Raw genomic sequence first — 22,170 nt, 5'->3', positions numbered from 1 at the left:
TTATGCAAATGTGGGGGAAGGGCATTCGGGGAGGGGGGATTAGCACATACACAGCCCCTGCTGTGGGAACCTGCTTGGCGTGTTCCTGGGTAGCAAGGAGGGAGGTGGGAGCAGAACCCGTGATCACGGCCACTCTATATCCTACAGAACTTACTCTAAGTCCTTCGGGAAGCTGTGGGCAGGACATAATCCAAGGAACAAAACTCATGCTACAACACATTACTGGGTAGTGGAATCTGGTGGAAGACCCCAGAGAGTGAGGAACTTGGCATAAGAGCTGTTTGACTCCCAGGGTCTTGAAAAGAATCACTTTGCTTTCTCTCCTGCAAACCTCCTTCTGCAGGGCTCCCATGCAGGATGCCTAGACACAGCATCATAGCAGATGCTAGTGGCTTTGAACACTTGGCGCAAATTTAAATTCTGGAGCAAGGGCAGAAGCATTTGGTAATGCATTTATTACCTTATTCAGAACTCAGTTTTCAGCTTCTCTTGGTCAAAGGATACTACTTTAGGTTGAATAGGTCCTGCTAAAATTACCATCTCATATATTAGAAGAAACCAAGAAGAGGAAAACCTCAATTAGACGAATAAGAGCCTTTGGGGAGCATTTAAATATGGTATTGTACATAGGATGGTCTGCTCTTTTTTTTTTTTTTTTTGCGGTACGCGGGCCTCTCACTGTTGTGGCCTCTCCCGCTGCAGAGTGCAGGCTCCGGACGCGCAGGCTCAGCGGCCATGGCTCACGGGCCCAGCCGCTCCGCGGCATGTGGGATCTTCCCGGACCGGGGCACGAACCCGTGTCCCCTGCATCGGCAGGCGGACTCTCAACCACTGCTCCACCAGGGAAACCCTGGCCTGCTCTTTGATAAAACCCCAGGCATAATATGGGCTCACCTGGAAACTGGCTCATTGGGAGGGAGAACTTTTTGCTGTAGACTCTGTTGTGTCTTTTCAATCTTGTAATATGAGACTATACCACCCCGTTAAAAAAACCCCACAAGTTATATAAATAAAATTTCTGATTATTTTTATCAAATAGGCTGAACTTTTAATTGATACATTGTCTCCAATGTATCTTAAGCCGGTTAATTTTTTTAAGTTTTAACAATGCTTTTCATTAATATAACACCATTGAATGCCTACTAAGTACAGATCCTTTGCTAAATTCTTTTGTAAAACAAAAGTTTTCTTAACCAAAAGCAGGATGAATGGCAAATAACACAAAAATTAAACCTTTAGCTGATTATATGCCATGTTTAATCTATTAGGTTCCTTAATGGGTGTTTTTGTTGTTATTTAGAGAGAATTATATGAAATCATCACTAAGCCTTCACTGACTTGGAGTGATTTATTTTGGGGGGGAAACCAGATGTTTGGGATGGCTGATAACGCATGAAAAGCTGCTTTCTTTGCTGTTTGTTTTCTCAGGGTAAGTTAGGCAAAGATGACAAATATTAAGGTACCACCTTACCCTATCCTACTGACAGGCCTGTGACTGATCTTTTTTATCAGTTAGCTGAAAACACACACAAAGAAAGAAAATTAAATAATAAGGCCTGGACGTATGCATAGTTCAAGAAGTTAATTTAAATTTAGATTGCTAACTTACCCTCTGTGCCTTTAAAATTTTTTAACAAAAACCCCACATGCCCACACTACACACACACACACACACACTCACTCGCACACTCACACACTCATGCAATCTGTTGGAAATGTTTCTAAAGGGTTACCAGTGGCTCAAGGGGAAAAAAAAACCCAGCATGCTTTGGAGGTTTGGTTTGAATAAGTAGTACAATTGCTATTTGTATATTTTAAAAATTCCAAATCTTATTGAATTAGATAAGCGGGCTCCGAAGAAGGTGAGTGAAACAACTAAACCACTTGTGTGGCTAATTTCAGAAATTTAAAGAAAACACAAACTTGGGAATGTGACATTACATGGTTCTAAGGCACAAAGCAGAAGGGGGGTGGCCTTGGCCATTTGCTTGATTTCTCTCCTCTCATAGGACCATCCCACTGGATTCCATTTCAACGTGATGATTCCCCAGGACCTGAGCAAGAAGCTCCCTAAGTCCCAGCACTGGGGGGTTTCTTAGACAATGAACGAAGCCCCCCCCCGCAGGCCACCCCTGTGCTTGGAGATTGGGCGACCTAGCGCACAACGGAGCCACGATTCCCTTGACAGTTTCAGGTTTATTTCTGCCCCAGTGGCAGCCCCGGCCCCATGTGAGTTTTCAAAACATCTGCTCCTCACTGTCCAACGCCAGGCACCGTATCAACGAGAAGTGCAGGGGGCTCTCCGTCCCCCACTGATACCAACATCTGGGGATAACTTCTCCCATTTTACAGCGAACTAAAAATGAGACAAGCTTTCAGCAGAGATAGAGGCTTCCAGGCCTTTCAGCATTCAGAGATAGAGGCTTCCAGGCCTTCCTGAGCTGCAGTTTATTCTTGATTCCTCGTATCAGAAATAGAACACGGAGGGCAGATCATCTGACCTGACCTAAGATCAGCTCTCTGGCTTCACATCTTCAGATGGAAGATTGTAATAAGAGAAAAAGGAGATATTTATATGCATAATGTGGCACCTCAGGTGGCATCATCAGTGAGCAAATTCTCTCTGGCAGAGCTCATAATTTTTTGGAATATGGTGAGCCTCGGCACACGCTGAGGACCATCCCCGGGGGTGGAAAGTTTTTCCTTTTTGCGTCTTTTAATGTGAACGGAGGCCTTTGATGGCTCCAGCCACATGGCTGTGGGGTGAGGCCCCACTGAGCTCAAATGCAGGCACCAAGGCTGTGTCAACATGACTAAAAATAGTTGAAAGTTGAAAGATTCAGTTAGTCAACACGAAGGGGTTTGTGGAGGGAGGGGGATGCAATCAATGACTCCGCTTGAACAGGTTTCTCCTGCTAATTCATTTATTATTATTATTTAAACATCAACAACAAGGCAAACAGTTTCTATGTTGTGTCCAGTATGGTTCTAAATTGCTTTATAAATACTAACTGGCTTGGTTCTCATAGTAACTTTTCCTGTCCCCATTCTAATGATGAGGGAATTGTAAACTGGTGGTCTCTAGGCCACCTCTGACTCACGGATAGATTTTGTCTGACCTACAAAGAGTTTGAAAGGTTGGTAAAATTCATATAAAATTCGAGCTTCTGGCTTTACTTGAAAATTGGAAAGATTTGGTGACTTGGGGCCTGCATTTCCTCATGGAGAGCATTGGCAAGAGACAGAGACACAGACAGACGGGCTGAGAGACACACATACACACAGACGCACCGCTGGATACGGACTGGCTTTCCGGGCCACTGGAGTTCCCACCTGGCCTGCTGCCCACATTTCTGATCTGTGCCTGGGCTCTGAGGTCACTGAGTTGGTGATGCTGCTGTTTCAAGTTATCTGAGTTCACTGAAGGGGCTGGATCATTAATGGTGGTGATGGGGAGGGTTGGGGAAGTTGAGGAAGAAACAAAATATGTACTGAATGAATGAATGGGGTTTCTGGTCTTGAGCTGAGTTTTCTGGGTGGTGAGAGGGATAGAATGAGAATGTTTTCCTCAGGAGAAGGTACAAGAAACACCTTAAGGGACTTCCCTGGCAGTCCAGCGGTTAAGACCCGGCACTTTCACTGCAGGGGGCGCGGGTTAGATCCCTGGTCAGGGAACTAGGATCCCACATACCACGCTGCACCGCCAAAGAAAAAAAGAAAAAAAAAGGAAACTCCTTAATGCAGTGGTCTGCAGTGAGGGCTCTGAAGTTGGGCTGCCTGGATTCAAACTCCATCTTAATAAGCAATGCGGTCTCTGGCCTTCAGTGTCCCCATCTGTAAAATGGGGCTAATCAAACCAGCTGCCCCACCAGGGAGCTGTGTCGATGAAACAAGACAAAGTATTTGGTGCAATGCCTGGCACATAGTAAGTGTTCAACAAATGTCAGCTATGAAAAGCCCCTTTAAAATGCTCCTTTTATGAAGTTCAAATTAAAGTCTGGAGTTCAGCTGGGAGTCATGTACCAGTGTCGGTTTCTTTGCAGTTACCATGAGGTTTTTAGATAGTGGTCTCTCTCTGTCTCTCTCTGTCTCTCTCTCTGTCTGTCTCTCTCTGTCTCTCTGTCTCTCTGTCTCTGTCTCTCTCTCTCTCTCTCTCTCTCTCTCTCTCTCTATATATATATATATATATATATATATATGATTGTTTTAAGGTGCTGATCTCTTAATTTCTTTTTTTTTTTTTTTTTTTTGCAGTACGTGGGCCTCTCACTGTTGTGGCCTCTCCCGTTGCGGAGCACAGGCTCCGGATGCGCAGGCTCAGCGGGCATGGCTCACGGGCCCAGCCGCTCTCCGCAGCATGTGGGATCTTCCCAGACCGGGGCACGAACCCGTGTCCCCTGCATCGGCAGGCAGACTCTCAACCACTGCGCCACCAGGGAAGTCCTGATCTCTTAATTTCCAATGCACTTTTTTTTTTTTTTTTGGCCATGCGGCATGCAGGACCTTAGTTCCCTGACAAGGGATTGAACCCGTGCCCCCTGCCGTAGAAGTGCGGAGTCCTAACCAGTGGACCACCAGGGAAGTCCAGAAAGCATGATTTAAGACAGGTTGAGATAGATGTGTTAGGCATGTGAAACCTAAGTTTCAAGTTTCCTTCAGTGGCCCTAGTAAGAGCATAGCATCTATTCACACGGTCACATGTTTCTGTAAAATTCGCAAACATAAGATGTTTTTATAGTCTTTATTTATTTTTTTTAGTTTTAAAAAACTTATTTATTTTATTATTTTATTTTATTTATTTATTGTTTCTGGCTGCGTTGGGTCTCCATTGCCGCGTGCGGGGCTTTCTCTAGTTGCGGCAAGCGGGGGCTTCTCATTGCGGTGGCTTCTCCTGTTGTGGAGCACGGGCTCTAGGTGTGCAGGCTTCCGTAGTTGTGCATGCAAGCTCAGTAGTTGTGGCACATGGGCTTAGTTGCTCTGCGGCATGTGGGATCTTCCTGGACCAGGGCTTGAACCTGTGTCCCCTGCATTGGCAGGTGGATTCTTAACCACTGAGCCACCAGGGAAGCCCGCAGCTGTCTTCTTGTTCTTAATCATGGGGCTGAGATACTCATCAGGTCCTACCTCCAAGCTTGATTAGATTCCAAAAGACAATGCCCTCCTATGACAAAGCTGCTATCTCTTAAGAGGATGATCAAACAAAACTGCTTAAGAAAACAGTGGAATGTGAGCTAGGTGGGGGCAGGGAACCCCATTAGGTGCTCTAATTGGGTGAATATCCCAGGGACTGAAATAGACACTGAGTCAAGCCTGAGCCCACAAAGGTCCTGCTCTTTTGTCTCTCAGACGGAGACCACATGGCTTCCCTCATCCAGTTTTGGGTGGGAGTTGAAGGTAGAGGCAATGGATGCTATACTGTAGAGTTGACACAAGAACTGATTCAATTCCAGCTCTCTCTACCACCTGCCATCTGCATGACTCTGGGCAAATTCCTTAAAATCTCTGGGTCTCAGTTTCCTCATCTGTAAAATGAGGATACTAATCCCCACCTTTTATGAAGTTAAACATCTAAAGTCTTTAGCACAGTGCTTGGTACACAGTAAATGTTAGCTGTCAGTATCAGGTAGCAGTAAACGGCTTCTTTCCTGTTTCTTGAATATTTGGTACAACTAACCCGTAAACCTGCTCTTGCCTGGTGTGTGTGCATACATGTGTATATGCATGTGTACATATGATATGCATGTGTACTGAACCGAGGAAGTCCCTTGGTTCAGTTTTGATAAGTGATGTTTCCCTAGGAAGTTAATTTTGCCGAGAGTTCACCTTTTTTTGGCATGAAATCGTTCACAGTATTCAACTGTAATTATCATTCTCTTCTGTATCTGTAGTTAAGCCCTCTTTCTATCCCTAATATTTTTATTTACATGTTTTTTGTCTGCTTTAATTGGTCTAGTTAGATATTCTTCTTTTCAAAGAACCAGCTTTTGGCTTGGCTAGTTTTTTTCCTCTCAAAATCTTTGTTTTCTATTTTGTTATTTCAAAAATTATCTTTATTACCATCTTCCTTCTGCTTTCTTTGGATTATTCTATCTTTTTTCTTACTTAATAGTTTATATTTGTAAGAAGAATTAAGATGTGGCTGAACCAATGACTCTCACTTCACAGGACTGTTTTCAAAATTAAAGGAGATTATGCTTATGAAGTGCTTATCAAGATGACTGGTATAGGGCTTTCCTGGTGGTGCAGTGGTTGAGAGTCCGCCTGCCGATGCAGGGGACATGGGTTCATGCCCCAGTCTGGGAAGATCCCACGTGCCGGGGAGCGGCTGGGCCCGTGAGCCATGGCCGCTGAGCCTGCGCGTCCGGAGCCTGTGCTCTGCAATGGGAGAGGCCACGACAGTGAGAGGCCTGCGTAACGCAAAAAAAAAAAAAAAAAAAAAAAAGATGACTGGTATATATTGATAGCAAGTCCTTGATAAATGTAAATTATCATTACTATCTTCATGCCTCAGTTCTATCATCTCTAAAATGGGTCCATGGGAGGATGAAATGAGATAGTTTGTGCAAGTCCTTGGTTCATGCATGTCACTTGTGATGAGTATTATTCCCTGGGTGTACAATATACTTGTCATCTATTATAAATGTCCTGATTGTGTCTGGGGTGAGCAAGAGCCCTGGCTTCCTCTCCCAGGACCGGCTACAGAACTGGCAGGATCCAATGAGAAATGAAAGTGCAGGACCTCTTATTAAAACCTTATTAAGAGGGCTTCCCTGGTGGCACAGTGGTTAAGAATCCACCTGCCAATGCAGGGGACATGGGTTTGAGCCCTGGTCCGGGAAGATCCCACATGCCGCGGAGCAACTAAGCCTGTGTGCCACAACTACTGAGCCTGCATGCCTATAGCCCGTGCTCCGCAACAAGAGAAGCCACCGCAATGAGAAGCCTGCGCACTGCAACGAAGAGTAGCCCCCGCTCGCCGCAACTAGAGAAAGTCCGCGAGCAGCAACGAAGACCCAACGCAGCCAATAAATAAATAAAACAAAACCAAAAACAAAACCTTATTAAGAATTTCAAGGGCTTCCCTGGTGGCGCAGTGGTTGAGAGTCTGCCTGCCGATGCAGGGGACGCGGGTTCGTGCCCCGGTCTGGGAAGATCCCACATGCCGCGGAGTGGCTGGGCCCGTGAGACATGGCCGCTGAGCCTCCACGTCCAGAGCCTGTGCTCCGCAACAGGAGAGGCTGCGATAGTGAGAGGCCCGTGCACTGCGATGAGGAGTGGCCCCCACTTGCCGCAACTAGAGAAAGCCCTCGCACAGAAACGAGGAGCCAACACAGCCGTAAATAAATAAATAAATAAATAAATAAATAAAAGAAGAAGAATTTCAAGATGGCAACAGCAGAGCCTTAAACCAAGCATTTAAGGGGACCTTCTGAGCACGAGAGCAGGTTGGACGTCCCTGAAGTTGGCCGGTCCTCTCCCAAGGTCGCCTGGGAAGAGAGCTGGTGTTTGGGTCTTGGAGGATGATCGCTATAAAGGCCTCTTCCCTCTGCCTTCACAAATGTGCATGTTCCAGCCTTCTAACTGATTCCAGGACCTAGGAATTCCGTCTGACCCCTAAGGCTGCTCCTAATGCAATCAGGGGGACACTAGATCCTCAGCCCCCAAATCAAAGGCCAGGACAAAATCTTGGATAAATTACAGCTGTTATAAAGAAGCCACCTTTCACCTTGTTCTCGTATCCCTTATGTTTATAGTCATAACTCAATGAAGCCCTCAACATTTGCCATTGATAAACCTGGTTGGGTAAGCAAGCCTGATGGGTTAACAATGACAACTAGAGCAACTTAAGAAAGCGACAAACGGGAGGCCTAATCATTCTTTTAAACATACAAGGCTGCTTTTTATTTTATTTTTGTTTTTTTTTGCCATACGCGGGCTTCTCACTGTTGTGGCCTCTCCCGTTGCGGAGCACAGGCTCTGGACGCGCAGGCTCGGTGGCCATGGCTCACGGGCCCAGCCGCTCCGCGGCATGTGGGATCTTCCCGGACCGGGGCACGAACCCGTGTCCCCTGCATCAGCAGGCGGACTCTCAACCACTGCGCCACCAGGGAAGCCCAAAGGCTGCTTTTTAGAAGAATGTGTGGTGGTTGATAGAGATGCAGCTCAGAATAACATTCGTCTCTAAGAAATTGTTGAATGAATTTGCAAGATTAAGTCAGCTTGTGTGCTGCACGTGAGCAAGTCCTCTCTGAAATGCTAGTACTTTCTCTGCTGCAAATACCGCTCCTGTCCTGCACGGAATAGGAACCAGGGCCTTCCTTCCGCATATCAGCGCCTTCACTGGCAGCCCGCATTCCTGGAGCACTAACCTTGGGCCAGGGCCCCTGCCAGGGAGGGGCTTTACACGGGTTATCTCCTTCAGTTCTCTCAACTACCCTATCCAAGTGACCCAAGTTCGCTTAGAAGTGTGTGAGTAGGTTTCCAACACGCCTATTTGACAAACATATGTTCTTAGCCACCATCCACTAGAGTCATCCGGTCACATAAATGTTAGCAACAAAAAGAGAGATACAGGAATAATTAACATATACGTATATAACACCAGTTGTGCCAAGGACCTTACACACATTATTGCATTTGTATCTCATATTAGTTTTATGAGGGAGATAACGATGATTATTATTCCCATGAGACAGATGAGGAAACTAAGGCTCGGGGAAGTTGAGTGCTGAGGGCCACACAGCTTTATAGAAAGGCTGGATCAGCAGTTGTCTTAGCTCGAGCTGTTGTCACAAGATACCACAGGCTGGGTGGCATAAGCGACAAACATTGATTTCTCACAATTCTGGAGGCTGGGCTGTCCAAAACCAAGGTGCCACCAGATCTGGTGTCTGGTTTGCCGATGGTGGAGAGCAGAGAGAGAGGAAGCAAACTCCCTGGTGTTTCCTCTTATTAGGGCACTAATTCTGTCCTGGGCGTTTCACCCTCATGACCTAATGATGTCCCAAAGGCCCTACCTCCAAATACCATCATACTGGGGCTTAGGGTTTCAGCATGCAACTTTGGGAAGGATACAGACATGGAGTCCATAACAGAAGTTATAGCTTCAGAAATCAGAGAAGAGGAATTTCTTTACTTTCTTTGCAGCAATGGAGAATGGTGATGCCAACTCCTGAATTTCCACTTACTTATTTTTTTGCTCAATGTGGAACACGTTTGGCCTTCCATGCTCCAAACCATGAGAGGTACAGGGACATGTGAGGCCTCAAAATCCTGAAGCCAGGGCTTCCGTGGTGGCACAGTGGTTGAGAGTCTGCCTACAGATGCAGGGGACACAGGTTTGTGCCCCGGTCCGGGAAGATCCCACATGTCGCGGAGCGGCTGGGCCCGTGAGCCATGGCTGCTGAGCCTGTGCGTCCGGAGCCTGTGCTCCGCAACACGAGAGGCCACAACAGTGAGAGGCCCGTGTACCGCAAAAAAAAAAAAAAAAAAAAATCCTGAAGCCACAGGGGGGAGAAAAAAAAAATAGGTGGTTTGATGCTAGTGAAGAAAGAGTTAAAAATCCTCTTGATTGTCAGCCTCAGACACTGCAAAACCAGGCCAGCAACTTTTTTTTTTTTTTTCCCCCAGAAAAGGTTATAAGTAAACACAGTATGTAATAGATCCATACTGCCTAATTCTAAGCCATGGTCAGCGCTGGAAGGTTACAGAAAATGCAGAGAGGACTGCATATGAGGACTGAGGGTGACAAAGGTTTCCTTTCTCTTCTCTTCTGATAGTTTTTTTTTAAATTTGGAGAATATTCAAATCAACTGAAAAGTACAGAGCATAGTAGAACAGACACTTATATTCCCACTGCCCCAAAATCAGCAAATAGAATCATTCTGTTGCAATCTCTGATATTTTTAAAATAAAAAATAAAACATTACTGATTAAGTCAAGCCTACTGTACCTTTTCTGAAGGCCTCCCCCAAAAGTGACTGCTATCACGATATTGATGTTTCCTTCTAGCCTATGTTACAATAATTTTAATATTCTATGTGTATACCTCTATCTATATATCTGTATCTTTAAATGTTATAAGTTAATTTCTATAAAGAGTTTCTTGTTCTTGAGATGTATCATGTTGATACATATGATCCTTTTCAACTGCAGGATCGTATTTCCTCTCAGGAACATATCACGTTCTATTTATCCTTTCTCAGATGGGTGGATATTCAGGCTGTTTGCAGTATTTTGCTTTTCCAGCAGCGCTGTGAACCTCCCTATGACCTTGTGACATTTGTTGGTGTGTGTTCCTAGGTTGTCTGGTGTGGACATATGCAGTGTTCCCAGAAGTTGATACCTTACTCTCCAAAGTATCACAATAAACTTAGTTCTACTCTATGCCCCTGCCTTCGATTTGGGGACTAACAAGTCACACTTAAGATACATCCGAGCATTCCGCACAGCCTGTGAGACCCAGCGGGACCTGGTTGGAGCCCATCCTTGCCTCTGCTCCCCACCGTGGTCACTCTCTCTGCTCCTGGAAGACAGCAAGCCCTCTCCAGCCCCCAGACCTTGCGCTGACTGGTCCTCCCCTGAGCTGCCCTTCTGAAGCTCTGATGTTCCTCCCCAAACCTGAGCTGGTCCACCTGATCGCCACGTGTCACGGGGGCCACACATGAAATGGGGCTGCTGTGTCTGAGGAACTGGATTTCTAACTTTACTTCATTTTAATTTAAAACTTCAAAACGGATACTTCATTCAATTATTAGAACACGTTTAAGTATCTTTAGTACAATTTGTGCATGTGAATCTACCTTTTCAATTGTAAACTTGATGAAATTGAAATTCAGATCAAATCTTTCTCATGAAAATTTACTGTCCAAATTGAGATGTGCTGTCGGTAAAAAACCTGTACCAGACTGCAAAGACTTATTGTGGGGGAAAAAAAAAAAGTAAAAAAATCTCATTTGTTATTTTTTTCAAAACATTTTTGAAAAGATGTTTTGGATACACTGAGTTTAGTAAAAATAAAATATATTATTAAAATTAATCTCACTTGTTTATTTTTTACCGTTTTTAATCTGGCTACTAGAAAATTTAACATTACATATGAGGTTAAATATAACAAAATGTATTATTAAATACATGTAAAAATAAATAAAATAATAAAAATAAATTTAAAATAGTTTAAAAAACTCAAATAAAATAAAATTGTATATAATACAAATGAAATAAAATATATCATTAAAGTAAAATGTAACTTTTTAAATAAAAACATTTAAATAGTAATTAGTATAATTACTATTTTAAAAACATTAAAATAAAAATAACTTTAAATTATTTCTACCCATTTCTTTTTACCTCCTTAAAGCTGGCCACTAGAAAATTTAGCACTACATATGTGGCTTGTGTTATTATTATTATTTTTTTGTGGTACACGGGCCTCTCACTGTTGTGGCCTCTCCCGGTGCGGAGCACAGGCTCCGGACGCGCAGGCTCAGCAGCCATGGCTCACGGGCCCAGCCGCTCCGCGGCATGTGGGATCTTCCCGGACCGGGGCACGAACCGGTGCCCCCTGCATCGGCAGGCGGACTCTCAACCACTGCGCCACCAGGGAAGCCCTTGTGTTATATTTTGAATGGAGAGCTCTGGCCTGTGTCTTCCTGAGGCTGGCTCCTTCTCACTCAGATCTTTGCTTTAACATTATCTTCTCAGTGAGGCTTTTCCTAACCATACAGACTTGAGAGTCATCCTTGTACAACACAATGGCCCCATTACACTGCCTTGTCTTGTTCTCATCTTAGCACTTATTACCACCTGCCATTTTGGGGTGTTTATTTCTTTGTTGCTTTTCTCAGCACACAACATAAATGAGCATCTTCTCGATAGGATTCCTCCAGCTCTGGTTCAAGCAATCTGCTTGGTGCTAGAATCGTTGTCTGCCTCATGGGTTATGCTCATAAATATTTGTTGAGTCAACTCATTTCTGAGGAACATTTCCAAGAATTTACAAAACAAACTATTCATTTACACACACCACCCACCCAAGCTCTCAGGACTATGTAACTTGAAATCTAACGTTGAGAGGCGACATTTTCTATTTTGGATTCCAGGTGCAATTGGGTCTAATAACTTTTTCTCACCCAGCCTTCCTGAAAGGTGGAAGCATGGGATAGAGAGAGAGAAAGATAACAGTTCGGATTTATGCAGGAAGCATGTTTGCCTGCAGCTTGATAAAAGATCATGGCTGGAACCAAAAAAAAAAAAAAAAAATCAATCAATCATTCCTTTCTTGATGGCTATTTTAAATATTTAGCTGAAATTGTCCTCATCTGGGTGTCAGCTGTTTTCTCTGCAAACACCCGTAGCCCTTGTGCTCACACACAATGCGGGGAGGTTGGAGGCCCAGCTGCAGGACACCTTTTGTGTTTTCAATTTAAAGCTTCTGGGTTGATAGTTCACATTAACATGGAAAGAAATATACAACTTGTGAGTCGAGAAAGCAGTTTTTACTCATAAAATCCTTTGATAGTTTAGCCATCTGGTCAGAGTGAAGCCCCACATAAAAGAGGCCCAAATAAGGTTAAAGGGCACACTCTCTCAGGGTCAAGGGGGCCCACCAGAGTTTGCTCTAGCGGACTTCACTAAAAGGACGCCTGACAAATTATTGCGCATTCCATAGCTTTTTGCGTAAGTATTTGATTACAGTGGACAGGAATGTTGTTGATATTTTCAAACGTGAGCCAAGGCGGAGGAGAGGACGCAGTTCTGTTCAGGAACGCTTTTCACATCCCCCGATTCCCTGCTCCAGGGCAGAGGTGCTCTAAGCATTTTATTGAATGGCCCTGGGCAGCATCAGTGCATTCAGAAGCCTTTTGGCTTTGGCAACGGTGTGAAGAGATACGCTCCTCCCCTTGGGGAGAAAAAAACAAGTACACTGTCTTACCCTGAATTGCCAAGAAAGCCCCTCTGCTATTTTTTTCTTGCTGTTTGGTAATAAAATAGGAAAGGAACTGCACTACTTGGAATTCTCTGCTCTTTCCGGTGTGAATGTCAACAAAACTAAACATATTTATGGCTTTATTTCTCAGAGGGGATCACAGACAGAAGGGAATTTGAGGTGATTGAGTGTCATTTTCTCCAGAGTCCTGGACAAAAGCAGAGGAAATCGCTTGATTTTATGGGGTCTTTGATAACACAAGTACAGTAAGTAAACGGCAGGTCTTTGAACAGTTGGAGTACACATCTTGGATTTCCAAAAAGTGCCAAGAAGCCATCCCCTCCCCTTGAAATGGGGAAGGATGAAGACATTGCCTGTGAACACACGTCCTGGTGCAGCTTCGGAAGGTGATCCTCGTTAGGCATTAGCAACAACAGCTCCATTCTGGTCAGAGACACAGCTTTGCAGATCATTCTACATAAGACATTTGTGGGGGTGTATTTGTAATGTTTCCAGCTTCCAGGACAGGAGGAGATGAAGAGGTGGGACAGGCAGATGGACCAGTCGGTCCAAGAGGAAGCGAGTCTGTGAGTAGGGCCCCAAGCCTCCATCAGAGGGAGGATTCACTGTGGTGGAAGGTCTGAGTTTGGGGAACCCTACCCCCTCTCCAAGTCTCCCTAAAATGGACCAGAAAGCCTCTTGGACTGCTTTATGTATTTTTTGGTGGTATAATACACATAACATAAAATTTACCACTTGATTTTAAAGTGTAAAATTCGGTGGCATTTAGTCCATTCACAATGTTGTGCAACCAGTAACATGATTTAGTTCCAGAACATTTTCATTAAATGAAAAGGAAACTCCCGTGCCCATTAAGCAGCCCCTCAGGCCTTTTTTTAAATAACAATTTTACTCCTGGTGGGGACAATGCAATAAGCCCATCAAAGATGGTGGGAAATTGCTTACTGGATCTATTTATGGTTCTATTTCTCATGATAGGATATAAAGTCAGGCATGAAATAAATAAATACAGATGCATACGTATATATTTAGGTAGCTGTGTGTGTATGAGAGAGAGAGAGAGACAGAGAGAGAGAGAGAGAATAGATCAGGAGCTGGAGAAGGGAAGAACCATTTCACCACTGCCTGGTCACATGCAATTTTATGTTCCGCTGACAGTGAGGGCCACACATGTCATTCTGGCTATTTCACCACATGTCATATTAAAACATCACCTTGTAGGCCGCAGTTTCTCAAGGAACCAAAAGTTTATGAGAATGATTGTGACTTAGAACATGAATAAGAGTTAAAAAATAAAAATAAAAAAAGGAGAGAATTAATGGCAACTACTAACTATGTGTCAGGAATGGTACTAGGTGCTCTTGTACTTTATCTCTTTAACCCACCAGAAGAGTGAATTTGCAAAAATGATAAGAGTGGTCCATTATCCCATTTTACAGATTAGGATATTGAGGCTCCTAGAGGTGAAGGCACCGTTGAAGGTTATATAACTAATTAGTGCTGGAACCATTGGGTCTAAACTCTTAAATATGAAATTAAATATAAATTTAATATAAACCATATATTCAAATAACAAAAAAAATAGATACAAGTACTTAACAATACACATATAATTGTAATGTGAACTCAGATATATGTAACTGAACTCAGATATATAATCTGAGTTCTTAAAAAAAAAATAATAATAATAATCTGAGTTCTTGGAAGGTGTGGCAGACATTCTTGCTTGTCTCTTGGACAACCATTTTCCTCTCATTCCTTATAACAAGACCTTGATTTTGTGCAGACCAAATGGTGTCTATCTCTTGGATTCATCTAAATTAGCAATTCTCAAATTGATTTATCTCAAGATACCAACTTAGAAATGAAAACTGAGAAAATTTAAAATATTTGTTTATTACAATCGGCCCTCTGCATAGGTGAGTCCTGCATCTGTGGATATTGAGGGCTGACCCTACTACACCATTTTACAATATATAAGGGACTTGAGCATCCATAGATTTTGGTGTCTGTGGGGGCCCTGGAACCAATCCCCAGAGGATACCGAGGTACAACTGTAATTCATTTAAAACAATAATAATCCCATTACATGGTAATAAAAAAATTTATGAAATATGAATATTTTTCAAAATTAAAAAAATTTACTGAGAAGAGTGGCCCTCAGTCTTTTACATTTTATGCAAATCTCTTCAATGACTGGCTTTAATAGAAGACAGCAGGATTCTCATATCTGCTTTTGTGCCATTTGTGCAAATGTCCACACAAGGAAAACAGGCAAGTATCTTTTTAGTGTTATTATGAAAATCATTCTGACTTCACAGCTCCCCTGACTCAGAGGGTCTCAGAGACTGCAGGATTCTGTGGACTACACTCTGAAGACCAGCTGGTCTGTATCAATCAGAGCAATTCTGTCGCCTTTCCAGTGATTACTGTGGAGGAGGTCATGTGACCCAGTCTGGCCAAAGAGATAGACACCAGTTGGGGGGCCTCTGGAAAAGATTTCCCTCCCTGACAAAAAGAGGAAGCCACAGGAGGAACAAGCACTGTTGTGCCCACTCCCATTTCCCTTTGTTGTGTGAGAATATGATATTGGTTGTGGTGGCAGCCATCTTGGGACCATGAGGTAAGACGTCAATAAAATGCTGAGAAAGGGGAAACAGACTGTAGGAAAAAGCCTGTGTCCTGGATGACATCATTGAATCATTATGTCAAATGGAGATGCAAGACTTTTGTTTTCTGAGATAATTAAATGTCTTTGTCTAAACCAAACTGAGTGATCTTTGTATACAGAATCATCCTACATGATACATCACATTATAGAAATACCAGAGACTAGCAGTAGATTTTGGAAGGTACAAGGTTGGAAACTTAATTTAGCACTTTTACCAAATTAAACAAAGCTTGAGAAAATGCTTTGCTAAATGCAAACCCAGGAACGTAGGTACAAACTTTCCATTCATTTAGTCAAGAAATATTTATTGAGCCCTGAATGAGTTAGGATTAGGTCTGGCTGTGCAGGATAGAAAACCTAAAGTAACAGTAGTTTAAACAAAGAGACACGTTTACTTCTCTCAAGTACATACAGGCAGTAGAGTGCCAGTATGGTGATTTCATGATTGTCAGGAATTGAAGCTCATTCCATCTAGCTGTCCTACTATTCTCAAATTGTGATTCCCATTGTCCAATAAGGAAGCAAGAGCTCCAGGAACCATATCAACATTTACCTAATAGAAAAGAGGAAGGAGAGAGACCATGTTCCTTCTCTAAGGCCATTTCTGGGAAGTTCTCACATATCATTGGCCAGAGCATAGTCACATGACCACATCTAGCTGCAAGGGAGGCCGGGAAATGAGTCTTTATTCTGGACACCAATGTGTCCTACCATCAATCAGGGTTTCTGCTTTTATAGAAGAGAAGAATGACTACTTGAGGACAAGGGCAGTCTCTGCCACAGGTACCTACCATGTGCCATTTCTGAAACACAAATGTGCAGTTTACTAATGTGTCAGCTTGTATTAGGAAAAGTATATTTTTCATTCACTTAAATATTCATTTATTCAACAACAATTGCTTGAGGGCTATTTGTGCAACCTATGAGATATAAGACACTGGTGATAGAAAAACAATCAAAAGGAACTGTTATCCAGCAAGAAATAGCCTGGTTGGGGAGAGCAGTTATGTGGAAAAAGAAAGCTATTACGAATATTTTTTCTTAAAGAAATAATTAGGAGCATGTGCAAAGTTCTAGCTATAAGGAGGCTCACTGTACTTTTCTGTAAGCCCATGAAAAATGGAAAGCAACTAAATATCCAGCTATTGTTAAAATCAATCATGGTACATAATTAACAGCAATGCTATAAAACAATACTGTGGTTAGCATTTGCTTACCATTTACTTTATGCCAGACATTGCACCAGCTCTTTACATGCATTAACTAAGGTAATCTTTAGCTAAGGTAACTAAATCCTGTGAGATAGATAATTAATGTTCCCCTATTTTACAAATGAGGAAACTGAGGCACAGAAAAGTAACTTGCTCCAGGTCACGCAGCTACGTGGCAGAGCTGGGATTCAAACACAGAATCCAAGCTCTTAATCACTATTAATTTGTACGTCAGTGAATATTTCACTGAACTCTTATTAGGTATATAGCTGTTCATACAATAAATAGATATAACAATCAATTATATGCCTGAGGAAAAGCATATAGGCAGAGGGAACAGCCAGTGCAAAGGCCCTGGGGCAGGAGCACATCTGAGATGTTGGACAAAGCAAAGAGGCCAGCATGGCCGATGCACAGTGAGTCAGGGGGAAGAGTGGTAAAAGTGACCAGACTTTAAGAGGGTTGGGGGTGGGAGACTGGTGCCATCATCATGGCCTCCTAGTTCACTGTGAAGACTCTGAGTGAGGTGAGATCCCCTTGGGAATTTTGAGTAAAGGAGGGCTGCCATCCCCCTTAGATTTTAACTGAATCCCTTTGGCTGCAGCGTGAAAACTAGACCGCAGAGGCCAAGCGTGGCACCTGGGAGAACAGAGAGTAACACACAGAAAGATGTTCGCATCAGAGTAGTAATTTTCTTAAAAAGCTACACAATAGTATGTACAGACATTGTACTATGGTCATGTGCGCCATGACCACTGGGGGAAGCTGGGTGAAAGGAACATGGGGCCTCTCTATGCTCTTTGCAATGTCCTAGGAGTTTACAATTATTTCCAAAAAAAAAAAAAAAAGTATATACAGAAAAATCCCATTTTGTTTAAAAAGTATCTGTGCAAAGAAATGACACTGAAATCTTTATCTTAAAAACTGAACACAATTTTTTCTTGTGTGTATATTTTATAAGTTTTTTTCAATGTTCCCTTACTACTTTTGTAATTTCAAGAAAAAGCTTTTATAAAACCATCTAGACTCATCCAAACTTAAGGGATCACAGACAGTAAGGAAATGAAGTATGAGGGCAGTTCAGGAAAACAATTCTTTCTACAAAGGCTGACCCGGGGCCAAGAGTAAGTGGTTTGACAGATTTGGAGACTGACCTGACCCAATGATGGCACATTTGAACATCGTCCGATTTATGGCCACGGCTTTAACACACTGCATCCAACTCCCAGTCATCACATGCCATGCTTGCTTTGGAGGAGGCTGTCACCCCCCTGGTGGTTCCATTTGTCACCGGAAACTGACATGTTTGGATAACACACCAGCCCTCACCATGTTGTCTAGTGCTCCTGGGCACTCTGCCCCCCCGTGCCCCCCTCCCCCGCCCCGACAGCTCTGTAACGACCTGTCTCTGAGTCTGAGTCGCCCTCCAGCATGTGAGCTGCTTGAGGGCAGGACCAGGGACTTGCTGGGCCCAGAGTAGGAACTGTGATGCCACCTGTCAGAAGAATGACTCCAAACTTTGCTCGTACAGAAAGTGGCCACTCACTTTTGTCGATTCTGCTTGGTCTCTTAAAGCAGGAACCGCTTTCCAAAAATTCCCCTCAAGGGAATAAATAATAAACATATAAGCTAGCAAAATAGGAGACATAGCGCTTTACAGTGAACCTACCAGGTGTCCCTCCAAACCCCAAAAGGAGCCTCAATGCATTATTTAGTATCTTTTCAAAAAACAAAGCTCTGGATATAAGTTTTTCCTCTCTCCCTCCCTCCCTTCCTCTGTCCGTTCTCTTTTATCTAACAAATATATACAGGTCATCTCCTGCGTTCTAGAACACATGCCAAGCAATGCAGTAGTGAAGAATAAGAAAGACAGGGTTCTTGCTCTCAGGAAGCTTGCAGGGTAGGGGGCAGTCAGATGTTAAACAAAGGTACAGATAAAACAATTTAACTACCGTGGCAATGAGCTCCAGGAAAGACACATTCTCAGCACAGAGACAGGGTTGAGGAGGATGGGGGGTGGGGGGAAGTGAAGGTTTCCCAGTGAGGTAACTTTTTGTCTTCTAGACAGAAATGTTAATATTTATTTCCATATGGAAGTGCTTGGGATACTAGGCTAGGAGACATTTGAAAGAAGTCTGACAATTATTCCAACCAATAATGGCCAAGTTTGGATTTAGGAGCCAATCAGAATAGGAAAAGAAAGAGCAAAGGGCATGCATGGTCATCATTACAACAAGAATGCATAGGTCAGGCTTATTTGTATCAGATAAGAGAAAATGGAAGTTGACCTTAATTAACACCATGATAACAGGCCAAGGCCAATTACAGATAAGCACAGAGGACAAAAGAGCAAGAGTGATGTTCTTACAGGTGAATATCTTACAGATGTTCCTACAGGTCCTACATGAATGCTCCACAACAGAAAGCTGGAGAGGGTAGTATCTCTTTGTGGTGTGGGGCTATCCCACATACTGAGGACATCTGTCATCCCTGGCCCCGTCCACTAAATGCCAGGGGAGAGTCCCTAGTTAGTGTAACAGCCACAAAACACCCCACCAATGTCCAGTGCACCCTTGCTTCCTGCCTAATGTCCTTGGGTTAGCTTAAATGTCACTGCCTTGCCTCCTTAGGGGGCTCCTTCTGTAGACCAGGGCTGGGTAGTGGCCCAAGGATGGGGTCGGGCGGAGGAGCTTAGGGAGGAGGACGGATGAAATGGGGGTGCAAAGACTTGCTAAGGTGTGGGGCATTCTGAGGAGACAGAAAGCACATTTCACAGTGGGGAGGGGGTTCACAATGATCCCACAGGACAGCCTCCTCTTAGAATATGTGTGCCACACCCATCCTCCCTGGGACCCTGGGCTGTATACCCCAAGCAGTGGACACTGGGTCTGCAGAGGGAGAACCTGAAGGGGGGGCCCACGATGGGTGAAGGGCACATGGTCGAAAAGACTGTAGTCAGGAGGTCAGTACAAGAAGGCAGGAGGTCCCCATCCAAAAGGGGCCACCGTTTCCTAGGGCAGGGTCTCTCAATCTTGGCACTATTGACATTTGGGGCTGGACTGTTCTCTGTGGTAGGAGCTGTCCTGAGCACTGTAGGATGTTGAGCAGTATCCCTGACTTCTACCCACTAGATGCTGTTAGCACGTCCCAGGTGTGACAATCAAAAATGTCTCCAGACATTGCCAAAGGCCCCTTGGGGGGCAAAACTGTCCCCAGTTGAGAACTGCAGTGAAGGCTTCCCAGTAGAGGTAACTTTTTGTTTTCTAGACAAAAATGTTAATATTTGGACCAAATAATGTTTTGGCTGAAAGATGAGTTTGTCTTCCCAGAGGCCAGTAGACTTGCTTATGGGCAACGGACTCCACAAAGTGATGTAATCACGCCCTCATCCTTCAGCTAGCGGATGTAGGACCCAAGCTGCTCCAGTGCCCCTTTCAGAGATCTCCAGGATTAAAAGGACACTGGGGTGAAGGCTGGGCTGGGGGAGGGTGTCAGAAAACGGATTTGTGGAGGTGAGCTGGGCCCAGGTCATTGGACTTTATTCAAGGGACGTGGTTAGGTTTTTTATTTTAAATAAATAAATTTATTTATTTATGGCTGCTTTGGGTCTTTGTTGCTGCGCGTGGGCTTTCTCTAGTTGCGGTGAGGGGGGTCTACTCTTTGTTGCGGTGCGAGGGCTTCTCTCGTTGCAGAGCACAGGCTCTAGGCATGCGGGCTTCAGTAGTTGTGGCTCATGGGCTCTAAAGCACAGGTTCGGTAGTTGTGGCACATGGGCTTAGTTGCTCCGCAGCATGTGGGATCTTCCCGGACCGGGGATCAAACCCGTGTGCCCTGCACTGGCAGGCGGATTCTCAACCACTGCACCAACAGGGGAGTCCCATGGTTAGGGTTTTATTTGTTTGTTTGTTTGTAATTCTGCTGTGATGGAAATCCTCTGATTTCATTTTAAAAGCTTGCTCTGGCTGTTGGGTAGAGAACACAATGTTTGAGTCAGAAATAGAAGCAGAGACCAGTGAGGATCGCCTGCTGGTTGCCAGGTGGGAGATGACGGGGACCGAGGCTTGGATTCAGCTGTGGTGGTAGAGGTGGAGAGAGGCAGATGGGTTTAGAGTCCAGGATGATGGCTGTGACGTTGGACCAGGTGGACTGGGTGAGGAGAAGAGAAGAATCACTTCTAGCAGCTTGGTTTTAGCCTCGATTGGTGATACCCTAACATGAGATGGGGAAGACTGAGAGGAACAGGGCTGGAGTGAGGGAGGCAATGTGGAAAGCAACAGGACCATTTTCTTTCATTTATTTTTTAAAATTTTGTTCTCAGCCAGAACCCTAATCTCTCTGAGCATCAGTTTCGTCAACTGTGAAATGAAAAGAAGAAAGCCTATCTCACAGGGATGCTGTGCCCATTAGGATCTTTTCAGCTACAAGTAACCATGGCTTAAATACTAAGAATATTAAATGATCTCACATAAGAAGATGTCTTGGAGGTAGGTGGTTCCGGGTGAGTTTGGTGGCTCATCAAAGCCACCAGGATTCAGGGTCTCTGCATCCTTTTGCTGTCTCTCCTCTTGCACTGGTTTTCCATCTTCGGACTTGTTGCCACATGGTTGCCAGAAGCTGCCACAGCCATCACATTCTCACTCAGTCCCACACAAAGACAGGAACAAGCAGAGTAAACAGGGAGGCTCTCTTTCAGTATTGAATGTCCCTGGCCACACTGACTGTATCAAAGGTGGGCCCATGACCCATCCCAGGCCATTCAGAAAAAGCAAAATGGAATTCTTATTTAGAACTCCTGATCTAACCCTGAGGATATACCCTCTTGGTGTTGGACTGGAAGCTGGGAAGATGTAAGCCTGGAGCTCCTTAGGATCCCGCACATAGAGCCTGCCTAAGAGGAAGGCAGGGCCTGTGGGACAGTTATCTGAGCACCTGGATGCAGCCATGCCTGAAGCGAGCCCAGACAGCAACTGCCTTTTCAGTTACGTAATCCAGTATATTTCCTATTTTGTTTAAGCCAATGTGAGCTAGGTTTCTCTCACAGTTGAAGGAGACTTGACTGATGTAGCTTGCAATAAGAGTTTTTTCCTTCAATTCTAGGGTCTCTAGAGATAAACAAGTGTATGAAAGTCTTAGTCAATGCAGGCTACTACAACAAAAATACCATACACTGAGTGGCTTAAAAAATAAACATTTCTCACAGTTCTAGAGGCTGGAAATCTGAGATCCAGTTGCTGGCTGATGTGGTGTCTGGTGAGGGCCCACTTCCTGGTTTGCAGATGGCTGTCTGTCTTCTCACTGTATCCGCACATGCTCTCTTTGGACCACAGCGAGAGGAAGCA

The sequence above is a fragment of the Mesoplodon densirostris genome, chromosome 16 (genome assembly GCF_025265405.1).
Source record: "Mesoplodon densirostris isolate mMesDen1 chromosome 16, mMesDen1 primary haplotype, whole genome shotgun sequence".
Lineage (NCBI taxonomy): Eukaryota > Metazoa > Chordata > Mammalia > Artiodactyla > Ziphiidae > Mesoplodon > Mesoplodon densirostris.
Note: the sequence above shows the minus strand (reverse complement) of the source record.